A 23,804-nucleotide genomic window follows, 5' to 3' on the forward strand; every position below is an offset into this window, starting at 1 on the left:
ATTATGTGCGTGCTCCATGGTCTGGAGAAATGCTGTTTCATTGGGTTGGAGTGTACAGATGTTAATAAAATGTACAAACAGCACCAGCTGCTGCCCCATTTTGATTTTGCCAGAAAAAAAAAATCAGCTCCAGATTCTTATTTTAGCTTTGGTCCAAATATGAACAAGTGAGCTAAATTCCAGAGGTGATGTGAGAGTTATTGTCCTTGACATCCAAGTACATTTGTCTGTAGCATCAAGGACCTGTGCTAAAACTAAAGTCAATGAGAATCAAAGAGGAAACATTCTCATGCACAGAGAAATACCTTGAATAGACAACTACGGTTGCTGGGAATCATCCCAGCTCCAGGATATTACTGTAAAAACACAATGCTGGAGAAACTCAGGTCAAACAGTGTACTTTATATAGCAAAGATAAAGTTGCTCAGCCTACTCCCAGTTTTCTCTCTCTTCTCCACCACCTTCCCTCTCCATTCACAGAGCTGCTTCCCCCCCCACCCACCCCCCTCTGTTTGCTACCGTGCCCTCCCTCCCTTATGCTCACTATTATCTCCTGCCTGTGGGACCATGCTCCTCCCCTTGCCCCTCTCCCACCACCATTTTCTTCAGGCATTTGCCTACATTTTCCTCCTACCTTGATGAAGGGCTCAAGTCTGAAACATTGGTTATGTATCTTTATCTTTGCTACATAAAGTACACTGTTTGACCGACTGAGTTTCTTCACCATTGTGTTTTTACTCAATCATGGCATCTGCAGATTTTTGTGTTTTACTCCAGGATATTACTGAGTTGGTTCTTTGCGGCAGTTACCTGCTATTTCCAGCTGTTTCATCAATGATCTTGCACTCCAAGAGGGAATCTGCCTTCATAAAAAAAACAATGCTGGAGAAACTCAGCAGGTCAAATAGTGTACTGTAAATAGCAGAACTAACTAATGTGCCTTAACTTCATTCTTATTTCCTTAACACAACCCACATCAACAGAGGATAAGATTAGAAGTGGCAAATAACATTTTGTGCCATGTGCCAGGCATTGATCATCTCCAGGATCACCTCAGCCTTCAATGGGATTACTCTTGCTGATTCCTACACTCCCGACTTCCCAGGGATCATTGTTGACCAGAAACTGAACCAACTACATGAACACCATGATTACAAAACCAAGACACTGATTGATCTCCCGGAGTTATCCAAACAAACTTCTCCCCAATATAATTACTGTAAATCGCTATTTTCATATTTTTAAGGACATTATGCTAAGTAGAGTTGCAACACACACATTTTAACTTTATTCTGGACAAATCTCAATTTAAAGCAACATTGTTGGAGTACCTACAAAGAACAACTGTAGCAATTCACAGAAGTAGTTCATCGCCACCTTCTCAAAGTGAATTAATGATGGGGAATAAATATTCAGCTTGCCAGTAAGGCACTGATTCCCAAAATATGAACAGAGAAACAGAACCCTGAAGTGCAAAACCTCTCCAATGTGTAATTCTGCAGACCACAAAACATACAATTCAATGACAAATCCATGAAGTTGAAAGGGGCAGAACAACATTTACTTCTCATGAAACCTATTCAATCAGTGAGACAAAAAATCATGTTCTCTATTTAGATCTGCTTCCTCACTTTACCTGTTAATTTATCTAGTCTGTCTAATGAAATTACAAGGCTGAAGGAATTAGTTAATTCTGAAGTCATCTTCTCTTGGAAGAGGCTGATTCTCCATGTGCTGCAGGGCAACTGACAGTGGCTGTGTGAGGCTTGTCAGTTTCAAAAAATAAATCCTGACTTGCTGCCCCTTTAAAGTTCAAACATGACAGCCAGATTTTAATCTTTTTAAATGCACCAGAGTCTAGAAAATATGGTGTGGGGCACAAAACTTGCAAGGCAGCAGGGGTTGTTTTGTCATCCAATTTGGACATGAAAATCATGTTTAATACTATTGTATCCACCAATCAGTATGGTGATTTTGTATAATACAGAATTCTCAATAAAACCATAAATGCTTTAAGCACATCTTTGTGAGAAATAGGTATTTGTAATGTAGAGGCAGAGACACACATAAAACCACAGAATTCCACATCCAGGCCTTGACCATCTGCTGAATCTTTCCGAGAGCTAGTCTGATAGTCCCATTGCTAAACTCTTTATCCACTGCCCTGTAAGACTTTTCCTTTTCAATAATCTTAACAGATCATCACTACTCTGATTACAATGTCTTCCCACTACTATCTTCATGGAGCGGCTATAGAAGCCCAAAGTCCACCACCTCCCCCCTCCTCACGCAGAGAGTGGTGAAGGCAAGACAGCCAGGGATGGTTTAGACAGGTACTTCTGCAATATTCAGACAGCTGCATTGATGGGATAGGCTTCGAGGGAGATGGGACATTTTCAGTTGGCCTGGACTCACTGGGTGGAAGGGCCTGTCTGATAACTTTTTTTTCCCCTCAACAGCTACTGGGGCTCTTGAACCTCTCTGAACTACCTAACCATCAGCAACTGCAGGACCACCAAAAAGATCAGTCTGCACCAGTGAGACATCACTGTTTTTTGCACGAACTGCAAACATTCATTGATGCTTTTCTATTTGATTTCAACCTCAAGACATATTATATTTATACCATTGAGTAATTGTGTGACTGCAGCAAATAAGAATTTTAGTGCATCTGTACACAACAAACTCTCAGATCATATCAATTGAAAGTTCATATTGATTCCACCACACTTTCAAATGTGACTAATTAGTCCGGCACATTATTATTCACATCTCCTTTAGATGGTCAATTATTTTGTCTGGTGCACCTCTAAACCCTTGCATCCTTTTGCTAATTTCATGCAGATTTTTTAAACATCTTCACATTAAGCTTTTAAAGTTCAGCATGATCTCAATGCATTTGTACACTTGGCCTCAAAAAGAAAGTTTAGGAAATTTTTGAGAAATCCCAATTTGAATAGGTTTAATTATTTCAAATATTCAGAAATCCTTTACAGTTCTAGACATTTTAAAAAAAATCTACAGTTATGGACTAAATGGGAAACTATTTATAAAGAAGAAAGTAAAGAGAGCAGGAAGGGGATTGAGCAATGCTTCAAAAATGTCCCAAAGCCGTGCGAGTTATCAGAAAAAAAAAGAAAGTTTAGGGTCACAATGCTTTTTATCAAGACTGCTCAATGTGGCTAGGTTCAGCTCCAACTCAATCTCTGATGACACTGCCATTGTTGGCCAAGAAACTAGAAATCATGAGTCAGAGATGAAGAACATGGTTAGATGGTGCCACAACAATCTGGCTCTCAACGTCACCATAACTGAGGGCGGGACAGTTATTGTAGCAGTGAGCTCGACACTGTTACCATGCCAGCAACCTAGGTTCGAATCCTGAGCTGTCTGGAAGGAGTTTGGACATTCTCCCTGTGTCTGCGTAGGTTTCCTCCCACCCTTCACAATGTACAGGGTTGTTGGTCAATTGGGTGCAATTGGGCAGCAAGCCTTGTAGGCCAGAAGGGCTTGTTACCGGGCTGTACGTCTAAATATAAAAATTGAAATTTAGGGTTGATTTTAGGCAGGACAGGGCAAGGGACTATACACCAGTTCATATTAATGGGATGGAGGTGGAGAGGGTTAAGAACTTCAAGTTCCTGGGAGTGCAGATATCAGAAGAACTTCCCTGGAGACACCACGTCAAGGCAACCGTGAAGAAGGTGCACCAGGACCTCTGCTTTCCAAGAGATCTGAGGAGATTTGGCATGTGGTCAAATACACTATCAAACTTCTATAGGTGTACTGTGGAAAGTAGACAGACTGGTTGCATCACAGTCTGGTTTGGGAATTAAGTACAGAATGAAGCACCTATATCCGTGATAGTTAACATCTTTATGATGTTAGTTATTCATTGAAGACATTGTAAAGGACCCCCATCACCCTGAATATCATCTTCTCACTGCTACCTTTGGGAAGAAGCCACAGTTTCTTTCAGACTTCTGAAACTCTTCATCGTAAAATGCCACACTCAAAAAAGGATTGTCTGCACGACAGAAATAACACTAATTTTTCTGTATTGTGATAAATGTGAATATTGTCTTTTATATATTATTTTCTAAAAAAATTATTGTATATAATGAAATATTATTGAGCACTGATGTTAAATGCTGCTTCCCTCTTCATATACAGTATCCATAATGACCAATCTCCTGTGCTTCCCATACTTCCTTTCTACTAAATCCAATAATGATCCAATTTCTATTCTGGCTAATAAAAGCTCTCTTGCTGACAATTCTTCCAACCACCCACCTTAAGAGAATTTGAAATCTTCAATCTGATTTGATATTTGGACAGGTATATAGATGGAGGAGGGTTAGAGGAATTTGGACAAAAAGCAGGCAAAAAGGGCCAGCACAGGTAGACAACATGGTCGGCAAGGACAAGTTGTGCTGAAGCTGTGTTTCCTTATTAATAATAATTCATTGGATACATTCGAGAGAAGGTATTCAAGACCAATAAATATAGGGAGTGGAGTTAAAAATACAATGCTGCAGAAACTCAACAGGTCAAACAGTGTTCTTTATATCTTCTTTCTTTGGCTTGGCTTCGCGGACGAAGATTTATGGAGGGGGTAAAAGTCCACGTCAGCTGCAGGCTCGTTTGTGGCTGACAAGTCTGATGCGGGACAGGCAGACACGGTTGCAGCGGCTGCAGGGGAAAATTGGTGGGTTGGGGTTGGGTGTTGGGTTTTTCCTCCTTTGCCTTTTGTCAGTGAGGTGGGCTCTGCGGTCTTCTTCAAAGGAGGTTGCTGCCCGCCGAACTGTGAGGCGCCAAGATGCACGGTTTGAGGTAAAAATACATAACTGATGTTTCAGGCTTGAGCCCATTATCAATGTATTTATTATCAAGGGTGTGGATTGTCTTGAGGAAAGGTTTGCTCGTCTCCACTGTTGAACCAACTAGCCAGAGTGTTCACAGACATTTTCTACTTCTTATTGCTGCAGTCAGAGGTTCCCACCTACTTCAAAAGGGCTTCAATCATCCCAGTGCCCAGTGTGAGCTGCTTCAATGACTAATGTCCAGTCGCACTAACATCTACTGTGAAGAGATGCTTTGAGATGATGATCATGGCCAAGATTAACACATGTCTAAACAAAGGTATGGATCCATGGCAATTCGGTTATCGTATCAATCACTTCATAGCAGGTGCAATATCGCTCGCTCTTCACCAAACTCTGGGTCACCTCGAAAACAGCAACTCATACATACAGCTGCTCTTCATCAACACAGCTCAGCCTTCAACACCATTATTCCCTCACTGCTGGTCAAGAAACTTCAAATCCTGGACCTCTGCACCCCCCTCTGCAACTGGATCCCTGACTTCCTCATCAAAAGACCAGTCAGTACGAATTGGTTAAAAAAAAGTCTCCTCCTTACTGAGAGGTGCACCTCAAGAATGAGCCCACTGCTCTACTGATTATATACCAATGGCTGTGTGGCCAGGCACAATTCCAATGCTATCTACAAATTTGCCAATGACACCACAGTTGTCGGCAGATTCACAAACAGTAATGAGGAAGTGTATAGGAGGGAGATAGATCAATTTGTTGTCTGGTATCATGCCAACAATCTTGTGCTCAACATTAGCAAAACCAAGGAGATGATTGTGGATTTCAGGAGGAAGTCAGGAGAACACAATCCAGTCCTCACCGAGGGCTCAGTATTGGAGAGGGTCAAGAACTTCAAATTCCTGGGTGTCAACATCTCCAAGGATCTGACCTGGAGCCTCAACGTTGACACAATCATGAAGAAGGCTCACCTGCAGCTATACTTTGTGAGGTGTTTGAGGAGATTTGGTTTGTCAGGTGTACTGTGAAGAGCATTCTAGCTGGATGCATCAATGCTTGGTACTGAGGTTCCATGATCAGTGCAAGAAAAATCTCGAGAGGGTTATTAATTCGGCCTGCAACATCATGGGCACTAGACTTCACTCCATCAAGGACACCTACAAGCATCCTCTATCCTCAAGAACCCCCCACCAGGGGGGAGTCACGTGATGGAGTAGTGGCCGGACGGTGAACTCCAGCCCTCTCCAGAAAAGTCGGGAAAAACAAAGGAAAACACAAAGGCACAAAAATAAAAATTAAAGAAAAGTGAGTATAAAGGTGGAAAGAAGATGGCGACGAAAAAAGAAAAATCGAAATCAACGGTAAGAAGAGAGGAAGAGAAGACAACGGAGGAAGAAGGAGAAGGCCTTACCTGTTCGAAGAGGCCCGCGGTGGAGAGAGAAACCCGCTCCCTCAGGTCGGTAGAAAGTGGACTACAAAAATGGCTCGTTGAGCCGAGTAAAAGTGCGCAACCGCGCATGAAAAAAAACACACCGACGGGAGGGGTGACCAGCTGGGGAGTCGATCTCCACAGCCGGCAACGACAGCTGCAGAACACCTGCAGCAAGAAGAGAACACAGAAGACAATGAAAACAAGAAAGAAGAGAAGAAAAGGGCAACAAAGAAACAACAGATGGCCAACCCAGAGGAAGAAGAAGAGGAAGAGGAAGAGTACAGTGAAATAGAAGAAGAAGGGAAAGGCAAGGTAAAGGATATACTTTCTCTTATTAAAGAATACATGGAGTCATTTAAAGAATGGCAAGCGCAAGAATTTAATGATTTAAGAAGAAGAATAAACAATACAGAAGAGAAAATGAATAAAATAGATATGACCTTAACAGAAATGGGAAAGAAAATGGACAAGATGGAAGAGCGGGAAGCAGCAGTAGAAATGGAGGTAGAGGACTTAAAAAAGAACCCCCCACCACCCAGGCCATGCCCTTTCACTGCTAAAATTGGAATAAAGGTACAGGAGGCTAAGGATGAGCACTCAGTGGCACAAGGGCAGCTTCTTTCCTGCTGCTATCAGATTCCTGAATGACCAATGAACCAAAACACTGCCTGACTTTGACTTTTCATGTACTATTTTTATTTATTTTTGTAAGGTGGTTTATATGAATGTTTCACTGTGATATTGCTGCAAAACAACAAATTTCGTGACTTGTTCAAGTAAATAAATTGATTCAGATTCTGAAGCCTCCTGCTTAGATGTTGGAGAAAATGTTTCCCTTTGTAGGATGAGAATTATAGGGAGAAACTGGGACTTTTCTCCATGGAGCATAGGTGGCAGAAGAGAGAACCCTGAAGAGGGAGATAGTTAAGTTAGTTAATGCCTTTTTCCCAGGGTAGGTGAATTTCAAACTAAAGGGCACAAATTTAAGATGAGGGGAAAAGAGACCTGAGGGGCATGTTTTCACAGAGAGAGTGGTGAGTATGGAAGTGGTGGAGACTGGGTCAATTATGATATTTAAAAGATATCTAGACAGGTACATGATAGAAAAGGTTTAGAGCAGTGGTTCTCAAAAACCCCCCTGGCTCCCAGGTTGCATCTCTAGACCACCCCCCCCACCCCAATCACAAACCATATATACAACAAACACACACCTCTTTCTTGGTATTAGGTGTACTGCAAATTTAAAACAACTATTGTGTCTCGCCCTTGTAATTTGTAGATAGATGCACATCACCTTGTTCATTGGTGCTGTGCCTGCTTGTCACCATATGGGTGGTAGGTACTGATTGTATGAACTCATGAATTAACATTGGTATTGTTTCACAAACTTGTATCCGAACATTACTGGTTTGCATGGGGGTGTATGTGTATCTCTTGTTATGCATTGGCGTGTATAAATAAAGTTCACTTTTCACACTGACATGTAGCGAGGATTGTCACTATTTGAACCCTTCAAACTTGTTTTCCGACCACAGATTTGCGCTAAGAGAATGGTTCAAGGAAAAACAACCTGGCAATTGGGTGGGAGCGATGTTCTGGCAAAAGGCTAAAATGAAGGGCCCCACGTGTACAGGAGACAGAGTACTGTGGCCAATCAAAGACATTGCTGGATTTGGCAGTCTGGCAAGCCCTACAAGCCGGTGGAATGGTTAGATAGTGTGGACTTGTAAGGGGAGGAGATTGGCCACCATCTTATGTCCCTCCTCAAATAATGTAAGGGGAGCTATAGAAGGATTGTTTGGCTGCTGACAGTCTACCTGCAGCAACGAAATGAAGCATTGCAATGAAAGGAACACAAGATCACCCAGTTAAAATTTGAAGTGTAAACACTGCTGCAGTGGTGCTCCCCGATGGGGAAACCCGGGCCAAAGCGAATAAAGGCACACACCTTGTGTGCAGACCGGTCAATGTATGGTAGTTTAATGTATGGTAGTTTGATCTATGGCCACATGGCTACTCCAGATATGGGATGCAGTTGGTACCAGTGTGAGCGTACCCTAATCGGAAAGCAGATATCTGGGAGGGTTATAGAGTCAGGAAGCCATCCGAGGCTGTTGAGGTTAACACATTCTTTTGGGTTCAGAAGCTGCTGCTGTCCAGTTGACTTGCTGCAGTGGGCTTTATAGTCATGGGCAGAGTGGCGTAGGGTAGGGGATGTGATTAGGACCCTTAATGACTGGGATCTAGTTACTGGACTATACAAGAATGCCCCAATCAGAGTGACCCACAGTCCCCAGGAGTGGGTGTTACCTCTAGAGTGGCTCAAGAGACTGTCTTGTGCCTTGAGGTCAAGCTTGTGTAAATTTATATAAATAGCTCACTCCATTTTTTTGAAGATAGGAAGTAGAGTGTTTGGTATGGTTTGGAGAAATTCTGTGTCTGTCATTAATTCTCTAACTCAGCTATGTGTGTAGCCCAAACATTTTGGGCACAATTACAATATATTTTGGCAAAGAGCTGAAGAAAAATGTCAGTAACAATGGAACAGGTCAAGGCTGTCCTCAAACAAAAGCAAGAGAGCTTTGAACTGATACTAATGAAGCTAATGGACCAGCTGGCGGCAAAAATGTCCATTGGAGCTTCAATCATTGAGGAAGGCGAGCCTGCAGTTAAAACAAATTTTGCAGACACATTAATGAACCTATCACTGAGTTTAATAATGACTCAGAGTCATGAACTTTTGAAACTTGGTACAAAAAGTATGAAGACTTGTTTTCAGTAGACTATTCCAAGATCAGTGAGACAATGGAAGATTAGGCTGTTGTTGAGGACACGAGCACTTCATAAACTTTATTCTGCCAAAACTTCCCTGGGAGCTCAGTTTCAGGGAAACACAATGTAAAGGCAGAAATATTCGGTGAACAAACATCACTGTTCAACATTCGGTATCAGTGTTTAAAAATGACCAAGAGAGATAATGAATATTTAGTGGCATAAGCGAGTAATGGTAAATTGACAGTGTGAGTGTTTTAAACTCTATGCTGACTGAAGACCAGTTCAAGTGTCTCGTCTTTGTAGCAGGAATGCAGTCGCACCACGATGTAGACATCAGAACGTGGTCGCTGGCAAAAATTGAGCAGGAGTCCAACACGACCCTTCGAAGATTAACCGCTAAATGCCAACGCTTAACTAATTTTAAAGATGACAACAACAAAATAGTGTAAGCGACGCACCCATCATCAAGTGGTGTCAGCAGATCCCACAAGACCAAATAAAAGTGTGACTCGCCTAGCCAAACCACCCAGCATCTGTTGGAATTGCAACGAGTAACACTACGCTCATTACTGCCCATACAGACAGCAGCGCTGCAATAAATGCAAGCATCGAGGACATAAAGCAGAATGCCGTAGGACTGGCAGATGGAAAACACCTGATAAGTTAGTAAAAGTGAAACCAATTAAAGTGACTTTCAAGGTGGCAAATGTCAAATGCAGTAAATATGTGAAAGTGCACATTAACAGCATCCCAGTGAGGCTTCAAATTGATAGAGGGTCTGACATTACCCTAATATCAAAGAAAATGTGGAAACAGATTGGTCAGCCAGAGGTGACTCCAACCGAAAACACAGCATGGAATGCTTCTGGGTCCTGGAGTTGCTAGGCAAAGTTGACTGTTCTGTCAACTTAAACAGCAGAGAAGAAAATGGATCATGTTATCTGGTAAAATGTTCTAACCTTGATCTCATGGGTTTTGACTGGATCGAAAGGTTGAACCTACTGGACTGTCCACTTAACGATATTTGTCAAAAGTTTGAGTGGCACATACCCCAACAGCAGCAAATACAGCACAAGAATTGCTGGTACAGTTAAGGCACTCCATGCAAAAGTATTTTCCAAAGGCCTCGGACGGTGCACTCAAACAGAGGCAAATTCTCTCTTCTGCCAAATGTGAAACTGACTTTCATGCCAATACAACCTGTCCCATATGCAACACTGCAAGAAGTGGAGTAAGAATTGGTATGGCTGCAACATGAAAGAGTAATTGATCAGGTCAACTACTCATCATGGGTTGGACCTATCATGGGGGTGAAGAAATCGAATGGATCCAGATGTCTGTGTGATGATTTTTCAACTGGTCTGAATGCAGATTTGGATACCCACCGCCACTGTCTGATGACTTTTTAACAAAGCTGAATGGAAGCAAATGCTTTTTGAAGATCACAAGTTATAGGAGCAGAAGCAGGCCATTAGGCCCATCGAGTCTCTTCTGTGATTCTACACTAAGCTGAATTATGCTCACACCTAGTTCCAATTTCCAGCCTTTTCCCGATATCCCTTGATACCCTTACTTATCCATTTCCTGTTTAAATACTCCCAGTGATCTGGTCTCCATTGCTTGGTGCAGCAGTGAGTTCCACAGATCCATGACCATCTGACTAAAGTTCTTCCTCCTCTCTGTTCTAATTGGATAACTTCTAATTTTAAGTCTATGACCCCTTATCCTCGATTCACCTATCAAGGGAAATATCTTATTGGCATTCACTCTGTCAAAATCTTTCAATATTCAAAATGTCTCTATGAGATTCCCCCCCTCATTCTCCTATACCTCAATGAATACAACCCAAGAGCTGTCAAATGCTCCCCATACATCATCCCCTGCATTCCAGGAATCATCCAGGTATATCTCCTCTGCACCCTCTCCAACAACATCGCATCTTTTCTAAGATAGAGGGCCCAAAACTGTACACAGTACTCCAAATGAGGCCTTACCAGTGCCCCATAGAGTCTCATTAACACCTCTCTACTCTTGTACACTGTACCTCTTGAAATGAATGCTAGCATAGCATTTGCCTTCTTCACTACCAATCCCACCTGGGCATTAACTTTTAGATTACTCAGCACGAGGACACCCATGTCTATTTGCACCTCCGATTATTGAATTTTTTCCCCATCCAGATAGTCCTCTGCCTGTTTATTTCCACTGCCAAAATGTAGAACCAAACACTTTTCAACATTGTATCTCATCTGCCATATTTTTGCCCAGTCTCCCAATGTCTATGTCCCTCTGCAATTTTACAGTTTCTTCCAACAATTCCTGCTCCACCACCTATCTTGGTGTCATCCACAAATTTGACACAAAACTATTCATTCCATTATCCAAATAATTAAAATAAATTGTAAACAGCAGTGGCCCCAAGATCGACCCCTATGGAACACCGCTTGTTACAGGCAGCCATCCTGAAAGGGATCCCTTGATTTCAACCCTTTGCTTTCTGCTTATCAGCCAATTTTCTATCCAGTCTAACAGCATCCTTGTAATTCCATAGGCCTTCATCTTATTTAGCGGCCTAACATGCGGCACTTTATCAAAAGCCTTTTGACAATCCAAATATATAACATCCACAACCTCCCCCTTGTCTATCCTACCTGGTATTTCTTCAATAAAGGTTAGTCAGGCATGATCAACCCTTTCAAAACCATGCTGATTTGGACCTATCCGGTCGTGCATTTCCAGGTATTTCATAACTTCATCCTTGAGGATTGACTCCAATACATTCCCAACCACCGACATCAGACTTTATATCTATAGTTTCCTTTTTTCTGTTTCCCACCTTTCTTGTACAATGGAACCACATATGGAACCTTCCAATCCCCTGGAACCACGTCAGAGACTATCAACTTCTGGAAGATTGCCACGAATTGATCGACAATCTCCAAAGCCACCTCTTTCAAAACTCATGGGTGACCCTTGTCCAGTCCGGGAGATTTATCAATTCAATTTATCCATTCAATTTACCTAGCACAATTTCTCTCGTAATCTTAACTGTGTCCAACTCTACTCCCTGAAGCCTATGTCTGTCAGGGATATTACTAATGTCTTCCACAGTGAATAGACATAAAATATTAATTTAATTTTTCTGCCATATCTTTGTAACCTATTGTAACTTCCCCAACATCATTTTCTATTGGTCCTATGTCAACACGTGTATCTCTTTTATTCTTTATATATTTTTAAAAAGTGTCTTTTATATTGTTTGCCAATCTCCTTTCATAACTCATCTTTTCTTTCCTTGTGACTTTATTTCTTTCTGCAAGTTTCTAAAGGAATCCCAGCCCTCTGATTCCCCTCCCCTTTGCTTTTATCTTAGCCTTTACTTCTTTTGTTGGCCACATTGGTCCCATCTTTCCTTTGACTAATTTCCTTTTCTTTGGAATATATCTATCCTGCTTGTCTTATTATTTGCAAAAATATCTTCCAATCCTGCTCTGTTCCTCTGACAAGTTTGCTTTTCCAGTCGACTTGAGCCAGTTCTTTCCTCATACCACCATAATTTCCTTTATTCCACTGAAAAATTGATACATCCGATAACATTTTTTCCTTTTCTTATTTGAAATTGAATTAGACTATGTTATGGTCACTGCTTCCGAGAGGTTCTAAGACCTTTAACTCGCTAATGACCTCATGTTCATTGCACGTGAATTTGATAGTACAGATTCTATCACGAATGTGTATATGTACAGATTGTAGTGTAGGATGACTGATTGGCTGAGAGTGTAGCCACACTTACTGGCAGGTCTTAAAGGATTGCTCCTAGCCAGACCAGGTCTTTCTGGACTGGTCGACCTACTTGTGATATGCTCCAGTCTTTTAGTTAATAAAAGCCTTGGTTTGGATCAACAAGTCTTTGCTTCTTTCGACGCGCATTACAGTGACCCAATTGAGAACTGAAGATCCTCTGGTGGGCTTCTCAACAAGTTGTTCAAAAATACATCTCAGGTTTTCTACAAACTCACTCTCCTGTGATCCAGTAAATTCCTGTCCTTCCCAATCCCCTGCCATGTTAAAATCTCCCATAATTATTTTGATACCTTTTGATATCATAGTCCACTTCCTGGCTGGTATTTGGGGGCCTGTATATAACTGCTAATATAATCTTTTTACCCTTGGCATTTCTTAATTCAAACCATACTGATTCTACTGCCTTAGACCCTATGCCCCTTCTTTCTATTGATTTAATGTCATTAATTATCATCAAAGCCACCCCTCCATTTCTACCCTCCTGTCTATCTTTCCTATAGACTGTGTATCCTTGGATAGAGCTCCCTATCGCACACCATGTTTCAGTAATGGCCACAATGTCACACCTTTTTAGCTGAATCTGAGCAACCAGGTCATCTACTTTGTTTCTGATGTTAAAGTGCATTTATGTACCCGTACGCCCGTTATCGATGATGTATGAGCTGTATTCCTGTTGAACAGCTTTCTCCTGTCTGCTTATCCGCCTTTCCTTTATGTCATTTTTGACCATCTCCTCACTATTAATTTCTTCCTCTGTTGTAACTCCCTGTTTCGCTGCTATCCTATTCTCTTTGCTCTCATTATGGACAGCAAAGTTAGTTTAAACCCTCCCCAAAGGCTCCAGCAAACCCTCCTGCCAGGATATTGGTCCTTTTCCAGTTTCGGTGCAGCGCATCCTTTTTTATGGAGGTCTGACCTCCAGAAGCGATCCCAATGATCTAGGAATCTGAAGCTCTTTTAACTTTCTATCTAACTCTTTATATTCCCTCTTGAGGACCTCGTCTCTACCTCTATCTATGTCATTGGTCCCCACGTGGACCACGACATCCGGCTGCTCTCCCTCCCCTTCCAGAATGCTGCTGAGACGATTTGAGACATCCCTGACCCTGGCACCTGGGAGGGAACATACCATCTGGGAGTCTCAATGCATTCTAGCAAACTTCCTGTCTGTCCTCCTAACTAATGAGTCCCCTATTAATAATGCTCTCCTCTTCTCAGCCCTTCCCTTCTGAGCCGAGGAGTCAATCTCTGTGCCAGAGATTTGACTGCCTTGACTCGTCCTTGGTAGATTGTCCTCACCAGCAATATATAAAACAGCATACATATTCTCAATGGAAACGTCCACAGGAGTACTCTGCATTAGTGGCCCCTTCCTTTTACCTCCCCTGACAGTGACCCATCTATCTGTGTCTTGTCTATTTGGGGAGAGCAGAGGCAATATCTTCAGGTGGAGGTTGATGCCGAATCCAGAGAATTGCTGACCATTGATATGCACCATGAAATATTCAGAATCACCCATTTACCATTCGGAGTGAAGAGCTCCAGCTATCTTTCAACAGACCATAGAGACAATGCTGAATGGTGTTCCACGAGTTGCAGTGTACCTAGATGATCCTGGTCATGGGAGCACATGCTTGAGAATTGTTTGATCATCTTAATTGTGTTTTGTCCCACATCAGAGACTACGGTTTTTGAGTGCGTCCAGAAAAATGCACATTTTTCATGAAGTCAGTGAAATATCTGGGTCTCATCATTGACGAACATGGACGGCAGGCAGATCCACAAAACCTTGATACTATTAGGCGCATGCATGCACCCACAGATGTGATCACGCTACATTCATTTTTGGGTCTTATTAGTCATTATAGTTAATTTCTGTTGGAGATGCATAAACTCTGTGATCCACTCAACAAGCTCCTTACTAAGGTAGCAAATAGAATTGGACTTCAAAATGTTAAGAGCCGTTTAATCAAGTTAAGACAATGCTAAATTTGAACCTTCTTTTGACGTATTACAATCCAAACTTGGAGATTGTCGTAGCTTCAGATGCATCTCAGTCTGGGGTGAGTGCAGTCATTTCACACACATTCCCAGATTGGAATCAAAAGGCACACGCAACACACTCTCTAACCGCTGCAGAGCGTAACTATGGACAAATTGTAAAGGAGGTTCTAGCAATTGTTTTTGAGGTGAAGAAACTACATAAAATTCTCCAAGGATGGCAATTCACTCTTCTGACAGATCACGTCACTATTAGCAGAATTCAATTCAAAGAAAGGAATTCCAATTTACACGGGAAACCACCTGCAAAGATGGGCAACCATGCTTCTTGGGTGTGATTTCAAAATTAAATACCTGCCAACTACAGGTATCGGACAAGCTGATGCATTGTCACAACTCATTAGTGAACAGGAAACAGAGCCAGTAAATATTCTTGTCACGGAACTCTCGGTAGAGGCATAGGTCAACCAGGGATTCAAAAATGTTATTAACTCACTGCCAGTTACAGCAGAAAGAGTCAGACAAGCAACGAACGAAGATGGCATTCTTCAAGAGATAATGCGTTATCATTGTTCAGGGAGGCCAAAAATTTGTACAAGAATGGAAATTCAGCCATTTTTTTTTAAATACAAGAATCATTAACAATCTCTAATAGTTGTCTTTTGTTGCAGAAAGGATTGTGATACCACAAACTCTGCAATCAGCAATCCTAAAACAGTTTCACAGGGGACATCCTGGAACAAATCGAGGAAAAGCACTTGCACAAAGCTATGTTTATTGGTTTCTGATGGATGACCAGATTAAAAAGACTAACATGGCAATGTATCTGGTGTACCTCAGCTGTGAAATTCCCTATCAAGATGAATTTACATTACTGGCCACAACCAAGTGGACCCTGGAATCGTCTTCATAAAGATTATGTAAGATCAATTAATGGGGAGTACTATCTAATTGTAGTGGATGCATACTCCAAATGGCCGGAGATAAGCGACCAACTGCATCGGCTTCAGTTATGAAACTCAAATCCATGTTCAATCGTTTTGGTGCTCCTGCAATGTTAATTTTAGACAATGGGACACAATTGACGGCAGCCAACTTTGATTTATTCTGCAAACAATATGGCATCACTTGTATTCACTTGCCTCCATATCATCCACAGTCCAATGGTCAGGCAGAATGGTTTGTGGATACGTTCAAATGGGCTCTACACAAAGCTAAGGAGGAGGCTCCAACGGAGGAGATCCTGCAGACATTATTGTTAAATTACAGGATCACTCCAAGCCCACAAACTCCTAGTGGCACTTCGCCAGCTGAAAACATCTTCAGTAGGAAAATTAGAACACCATTTGACATTATTTTCCCACAAAAGACAGAACCTGGATGCAGAGATTTGGATATGGAAAGACAGCTCAACAGAAAAACAAAATATTTTGGGATAGACAACATGTGCTGGAGTGAGGTTATAGGGTTAAGTAAGATGAGTGGCAGCTGGGGAGAATCCTGAGGAAGATCAGGGAGATTCTCTATCATGCGCAGGTTGGACTGGACAGATGGACTAGACATGCCAACTAGTTCCGACCAACCGAATGTAATCTCGCTGAGACACCTGAGCAACTCAGCTTGGATGCTCTGTTGGAGTCTTTTGGACTACGAAAACCAGTGACCAACCAAGCACAACCATCACAAGAAAATGAGATTTTACCCAATGAACCACGGGAACCTGTATGAACTTCACAGAGAGTTTGCAAACAAGTAAAGCCCTTCCAAGTTGACCCAAGTCTCCACTCATATGAGTAAAACAGCTCAAAAGGGGAGGTGCTAGGACGTCCTCATCAGAGTGACCCACAGTCACCAGGAGTGGATGTTACTACTGGAGCCAATCATCTGAATGGCTCACGAGACTGTCTTGTGCCTTGAAGTCGAGCTTGTGTAAATAGCTCACTCCATTTTTTTGAAAATAGGAAGTGAAAAGAGTTCGGGTGTGGTTTGGTGAAACTCTGTGTCTGTCATTAATTCTGAGTAAACTCAAAGTGGGAGTTAGATTCCTCAGCTAAGGGTTTTTTGGCACAGTTACAACAGCGCCCTCGGCCATGAGTCCCCTGATGGATTCTGGATTACTGCTGTAGTGGCGGGATACCTGGTCACCACCATCCTTCCCTATCTGAAAGGGATTGTGCTGTCTTTAAGCTGTACAGTGGTTGATAAGATACTTGGAGAGGTCCATGCGTGTTAGGGCCTGGAAGGTAGAAAAGAATGTAGGGCTAACTTACGATATTTGCTTTCGGGAATCTGGAAGGAGTATTGTGCAGGGAAGTTGAGCAATGGCCGGGATCTGTCCACAAAGGTTGGGCCATCCCCCGTCAGCGCCTCCGCCAGGACACATTGAGGTCCTGCATGTATCCATCAATGACATACAGAAAGCAGTGCTGGAGCTGCAGCATCAGAAAGGGTGGACCAGTGAATGGCGAGGGTCCACTCCGCTGCAGTAGGGTTATGGCCAGATCTCCTGATGGATTTATTCAACCGTTGTTTCCTGGCCAGGAATTTTGAGACGCAATATCCCAGACCACTTTTCCAAGATACAAACAAATGTTTTGACAGCTCCCTTTTTCCTCATCACCCCCTTGGATCTTTCCACTGCCCATGGGGGAAGCACCACCCTCTTTGGGAATCACTAGTTTAGAGGTACAATAAAACCCATTTTATCTGGAATTCAAGCAAATGACAAAAAAAGAGGAAAATAAACTGAAACAAGAATTAATAAAAGATTAAAATTGTAACACATAAACCTTTGGTGAAGATGAAAGCAAATATTCAGCCAGCAGAGTGACTTGGTTGTGCTTTGCTCATAGCAGCTGTTTGAATAAAGTTGTGTTTGAATAAAATGGCATTGCCCAGGATGAAGAGCTCTGGTTGCTCGCTGTTGGGGTGACTCTCTTAAAGTGTCTCCTTATCTCTTCTTAGTCAGAGTCTTTATCTTTATTAGCAGATTATTAAGTATATTAGTAAGGCTTTATCTGTAATCATGGGGGAGAAGGCGTTAATTATGATGGCAGCACAGTTAGTATTTAGTGAACACTGTTACAATGCGAATGATGAATTCAAATTTAAATTTAAAAACTTACAGAAACTACTTGATTAAAGTGATCTTTACATAATTAAGGACTATAATACTGATTTTATTTTCAAATTACTTTACATTTTGCACTCTTTTGTCTCTTAAACTGTTTATTCTTAATGCAGTGTATTAGTTAGGCATTGGAAGAGTGAGTCTCAGGCAACCAGTAAATTCACTTATGTGTTATCTACCAATCCCCGTAGGTGCCTGACACCAGGGTTTTTTTAAAAACTGAATACGGGCTGAACTCTGGTAAATGAGATTAATTTAGGAGGACAACCTGGTCAACATGGACAAGTTGGGCTAATGGGTCTGCTTCTGCTATAAAAAATCTTGACAGCATCTAGAACTTGGAAGTTACTGAAAATAAGGGATCAGGACATACATGATAGAATTACATTTCTAAACTTGCTCCTGTATGCCCAGTTTCATTCCAAACACTAAATCTAGAATTGCCCCTTCTCTATTCAGCTTGATATAAACTGGTGAAAAGAAATCTCCTGAATTCAATGTAGCAATTACATGTCCTTAATACTATCCCAGATAATACTCGATAATGATAATATCTCACTATTATCACTTATCAGAAGTTTGCCTTCTAATCTACAGTTCAATTTTATTGATCCCTTCTTGTGATTCACACTTTGTTCAATCACAGAATGTTATTCAATTATCCTTCTTACCAATCACCCCTCCTTATTGCTGCTTCCATTTCTTGAACCAGTGTTGGTAACGCCCGTTTCCTTTATCCAGTATGAAAACTATAACCAGGAATGGTGAGGTGCCATTCCTACCCTCTGACAAGCTTCCCCAATGCCTATCCCTTCAAATTATATGTAGAGATGCAGCACAGTAACAGCCCCTTCTGGCCCACAAGCCGTGCCTCCCAAATACACACACGTGACTAATTAACCTGCTAACTGTACATCTTTGGATCGTGTCCCAACTCAGGTCGCTGGTGCTGTAATAGTGTTGTGCAAACTGCCATACTATCTGTCACCCTCTCTATTTTCCTACACGTCTATCAGTGCCTTCAGCTCTATTAATTTGTACACCATCACTCTTGGAACTATGTATTTATTAATAATCACAGACTTGTGTCTTCTCTATCCATTTTCTAATCTTTGTTGTTTTATGATTCAAATTATCTTACTGATTTGTGCTTTTCATTGCCAGTTCTTCTCTCCCTCTGAATATGCACTCAGATTCCTCCACTCCTGGCAAACTAGTTTCCCATGCTGGTTTTACACTTCCAAGTAGGTTTCAGCCATGGCCAGTGGCAAAATAGTGCCTTCAAGAGTCACAAGTGGGTTCCTGACTGAGATTTCATCTCCTTGGTTCATTGCCCTTCCAACTTTTGATCACTGGCATTCTTCAGGTTGTTTCAATAAAGAACCAAGCTGGATGAACTAGTTTAAACCAGTTTGGCAGGAGGATGGGAACCAGAATGATAGGGCAAAGAACAGATGATGGAAAGGTTGTTGCAATGTGTAGTGAGATTGAGGAAGGACAGGGAGTGGAATGAACATAAATGCTGTCAGATGAAAGGATTAGAATAGGTTTATTTCAATGCAAGAAGTATTAGGAATAAGGGAGAAGAATGTGGAACTATAGTTGACAAAACAGGTGAGACAGCTAGTGAAGAGGAAGAAGGAAGCATACAAAAGATTAAGGAAGTAAAAGGCAGGAAAGGCTCATGAGAATTGTATGTAGCCAGGAAGGAACTTTGGAAAGGACTTAGGAGACCTAGAAGGGGGCACATGAAAAAAATAGGCAAAGGAGTTTTATGCATATGTGAAGAAGGATGACCAGAGTGAAGGTAGGACTGTTTAAGTAGAAAGGAGAAAATACAGAGGCAGAGGTGGTAAGAGACATCCTAAACAGGGTTCACCAGAGAGGGAGCTTGGTCAATAAGAGGTCAGTACAGACAACCACTGCAATATCTTAGTGGCCAACCATTTCAAATCCTCACCCCATTCCCACACAGAACTGAACAAATATTCCAAGTGTAGTCAGAGCTGCCACATTAACTCTCAACTCTTGAACTCAATCCTCTGACTAATGGAAAGTCAGTACATCATAGTCTTCTTAACCACCCTATCAACTTGCATGGCAGCCATGAAAGAGCTATAGATTTGAACCACAAAGTCCATTTTCTTCCACATTGTTAAGATTTCTGCAATTAACCATGTTCTCTGCCTTCAAGTGTGACCTTCCAAAATGCATCATTTCACACTTAACCAGATTGAACTCTATCTGCCACTTTGCTGCCCAACTCTGCAGCCTGTCTATATCTCACTGTAATCTGTGACAACCTCTTAAACTACCTACAACATCTCAAACCTTTGTGTCATCTATATACTTACTGACCCACCCTCCACTTTTTCGACAAAGTCATTTATTAAAAAATCACAAAGAGCAGGGGTTGCAGAATAGATCCCTGCGGAACTCCACTTGTCACTGACCTCCAGTCAAAATACTTTCCATCCACTACTATCCTGTTTTTTTTTTGCAGGCAAGACAATTCTGAATCGATTCTTCAAGGTACGAGTAAAAAGCAGGCAAGCGTCTGAAATAAAAGTCTGGGGAGAAGGAAAGAGCACAGGAGGCATAGACCAACAGACAAAAGGTGATAATTGGACAGGAGAGGAAAGGTGAGAATTGATCAAGGGAGTCAATGTTAATCAAACACAAAAGTATGCAGATTCAGTGATTGTAGTAAAAACACAGATATGCTGGAGGAACTCAGCAGGTCTTGCAACGTCCATCGGAGGGAAAGAGATATTACCGATGTTTCAGGCCTAAGCTCTTCTTCAAGGTATGGGTAAAAAGCAGACAGTCAGTTAATGTTAATTGCATTAGTTGGATGGTGTCCAGAAGGAATATGAGGTGTTGTTCTTCCAATTTGCAGGTGATCTCAATCTGGTAGTGCACAAGACCATTGGCAGACATATTGGCATGGGAATGGGGCAGGGAATGGAAATGGTGGCCACTGGGAAATTCCCACTATTCTAATGACAGAGCTGAGGTGCTCATCAAAGCTGTGTCTGTGTCCAGTCCCTCTAATGTAGACGGGACCACAATGGGAGCACTGGATGCAGTAGATGACCCCTTAAGGTTCGCAAGTGAAGTGTTGGTGGGAAGGGAGGAGTGGGCAAGGGAGTCACTGAGGGAACGGTTCCTATGGAAGGTAAAGGGGGAGAGAGGAGAATATGTGTCTAGTGGTGGGATCACGTGGTAGGTGGTAGAAATTGCGGAAGATGATATGCTGGATGCGGAGGCTAGTGGGGTGGTATGTGAAGACAAGAAAATCCTGTCCTTGTTGTGCTTGGGGGCAGAAGGGACCAGGGCAGATGGAGGATATGCAGTGAGGGCTGGTTGATGGTTGTAGAGGGGAAGCCTCAGTTTTTGAAGGAGGACATCTCGGATGACCTGGATGGAAGACCCCATTCTGAGAAGACTATATTTCTCTAAATACTCATAAATTCTGTCCCTAAGAATCTTCTCCAATAGTTTGCAGACCATGAATGTATGATTCAGTGGTCTATAATTCCCAAGCTATTTCCCATTGCCATTCTTCACTCCTTCAGTAACTCCCCAAGGACGATTCAAAGATCACTGCCATTGCCCCAGCAATCTCTTCCCTCCCTTCCCACAGCAACCTTGGGTATATCTTGTTTGCTCCTGGAGGCTTATCAATCCTAATATTTTTAAGAAGATCCAGCACTTCCACTTTCTTAACCTCAATGTGCTCTGGCACAACAGGTTGTTCTATTCTGACCTCACCTTAACCAAGGTTTCTGGTAAACAATGAAGCAAAGGTCACTTTAGGACCTCCCCTAACTCTTTCACCTCTAGGCATGTTGCCTCCCTCATCCTTGCATGGCTTATCCTACATTCTTGACATCCTTCTGTTCTTGATGTAAGCATAGAACACCAAGTTTTCCTAAATCTTACATGCCAAGGCTTTCTCACGCCCCCTTCAGCTCTCTTAAGCCCATTCTTAAGCTCCTTCCTGGCTATCATACAATTCTCATGAGCCCTTCCTGTCTTTTGCTTCCTAAATCTTGCTGACTCACCCATTTTGTTAAACACAGACCCTTTATCCTAACATCTTTTCCCTGTCAAATTGGAACAAACCCATCCAGAACTCCATGTAAGTGGTCCCTAAACATTCTCCACGTTTCTTCTGTGCTTCCACACCCAAGAAAACATCTGTTCCCAATTTATTCTCCCTAGTTCCGGCCTCATCTCATTGTAATTAAACATGACCATTTTGTCTGCTCTTATTCTAAGGGTCAGGGAATTGTGGTCACTTCTACCAATAGGGAAATCATAATTAAAGGTACATAATTTATCAAATTGGAATGAGACCATTTATGTTGCAAATTAGCAAGAAGCGTTTTCAAAAAATTCTAGAATGTTGCAATTTGTGGCTAATCAGGACTTTCATCAGTAGACTTTTGTTAGGTTATGGCATTGAGTGAAATCGACCTGGAATTGAGGCTAGAAACCAGCTGAAATCCTGCACTTATGGGTGATACTAAAAATATTTAACACAAGATCCAAATAGAAAAACAAAAAATAAATAATTCGTAAAATTTTGACACATTTATTTAGACGATTTAAATGGATTGACTTACCACTAGAGTTGTTCGGGTTCCCAAGCCTCAGTGAGATCAGTCTGTATCCAGACATTCAGCGAGTTCATTTTCAATCCGCAGCGAGCTGCGATTTCCTTCAGAGTTACAAAACAATTATTTCAATATTACATACAGTGCTTTACCATGGTGGGGGAGGGGGGAATTAAATGTGGGGAATTGATGGAAAAATAAATGATATCACCTCTAACTCTTTTCAGAATTGACAAAGCTTGTATGTAGTTACTGTTCCAACTGTGGTCAGCCAAATTAGTAAACTTTTTTTGCACAGAAAAAATAATTTATGGACTTATTTGCAATAATGAAGCTAATTACCATTTCAATAAACATTGTTTTCCCACCTTAATAACTCGTGGATTTATTATCTGATTTGTTTATTTGTAAGATGTTCACCCCAAAACTTCTCAAGCCTGATAAGGTAAAGTCTCAACTTAGTGTGATGGAATTGTGTTATTATTAATTTTTATGAGAATTATATACATTTCTTAGAAAAACCTTTGTGGGTGGAAAGGGACACACACACACCCCCAATTACACAGAGAGAAGCTATTTTCGGGGAGACAGCTTCTGGAAAACAAAAGCAATAAAAATGAGAATTGAATGGTTCATTCTACAGCTGGAACAATAGCGTTTGCTAAGAAGAAGCACCTGTGTACACAAAGAGGACTTTTGATCCAATGGCCAGAAGACAGTGAGGAATCATTATCTTTTGAATTATAATTTTGAAGTGCTTTGAAGAAACTTCAAATACTGCAATTATGTCAGGTCATGTGATTTCAATGCTCCAAAAAAAAAATCTTTAATATTGCACCAAGAAACATCTGAGGTCAGAAATGCCGTAGCCTCTAGTGAGAAAAGTTCTGTTTTTTGTGCATTATCTTTGCCATGGGAGTTACAGAAATCAGTGGTAAGGAAGAGTCACTTCAGCTGTCTCTTTGAAAGAGGACAGTTTTACCATGTCCATTTTTACATGGCCCCTTCATGTAACCCTTGCCAGGCTTTGTGAAATCATCGTGGAAGAAGACACAAGTTCAGAAACCTCCATGCAAGAGAGGGAAATCATTCGTATGAAGAAACAATTCTCTGAAAACAAATTGACAAGAATTTGTGACTTTGAGATCTTTCGAACAGCAGTAAAGAATTTGAGTTTCAACACAAAAACTTTCTGAGAATGAAGTTTA

General features: G+C 41.6%; 1 long non-coding RNA gene across 2 annotated transcripts in view; it reads right to left on the minus strand.

The window, feature by feature from the left end:
• The window catches only part of LOC138737215 (uncharacterized), a 278,027-nt gene that overhangs the window by 18,210 nt on the left and 236,013 nt on the right, over positions 1 to 23,804 (minus strand). For both annotated transcript variants that reach the window (XR_011340836.1, XR_011340837.1), the window contains 2 exons: positions 22,606 to 22,700; positions 811 to 859 (listed from right to left, as the gene is read on the minus strand). This is a non-coding gene — a long non-coding RNA (uncharacterized lncRNA). The remainder of the gene's footprint in view (positions 1 to 810; positions 860 to 22,605; positions 22,701 to 23,804) is intronic.

This window comes from Narcine bancroftii, chromosome 6 (genome assembly GCF_036971445.1).
Source record: "Narcine bancroftii isolate sNarBan1 chromosome 6, sNarBan1.hap1, whole genome shotgun sequence".
NCBI classification, from domain to species: Eukaryota; Metazoa; Chordata; class Chondrichthyes; order Torpediniformes; family Narcinidae; genus Narcine; species Narcine bancroftii.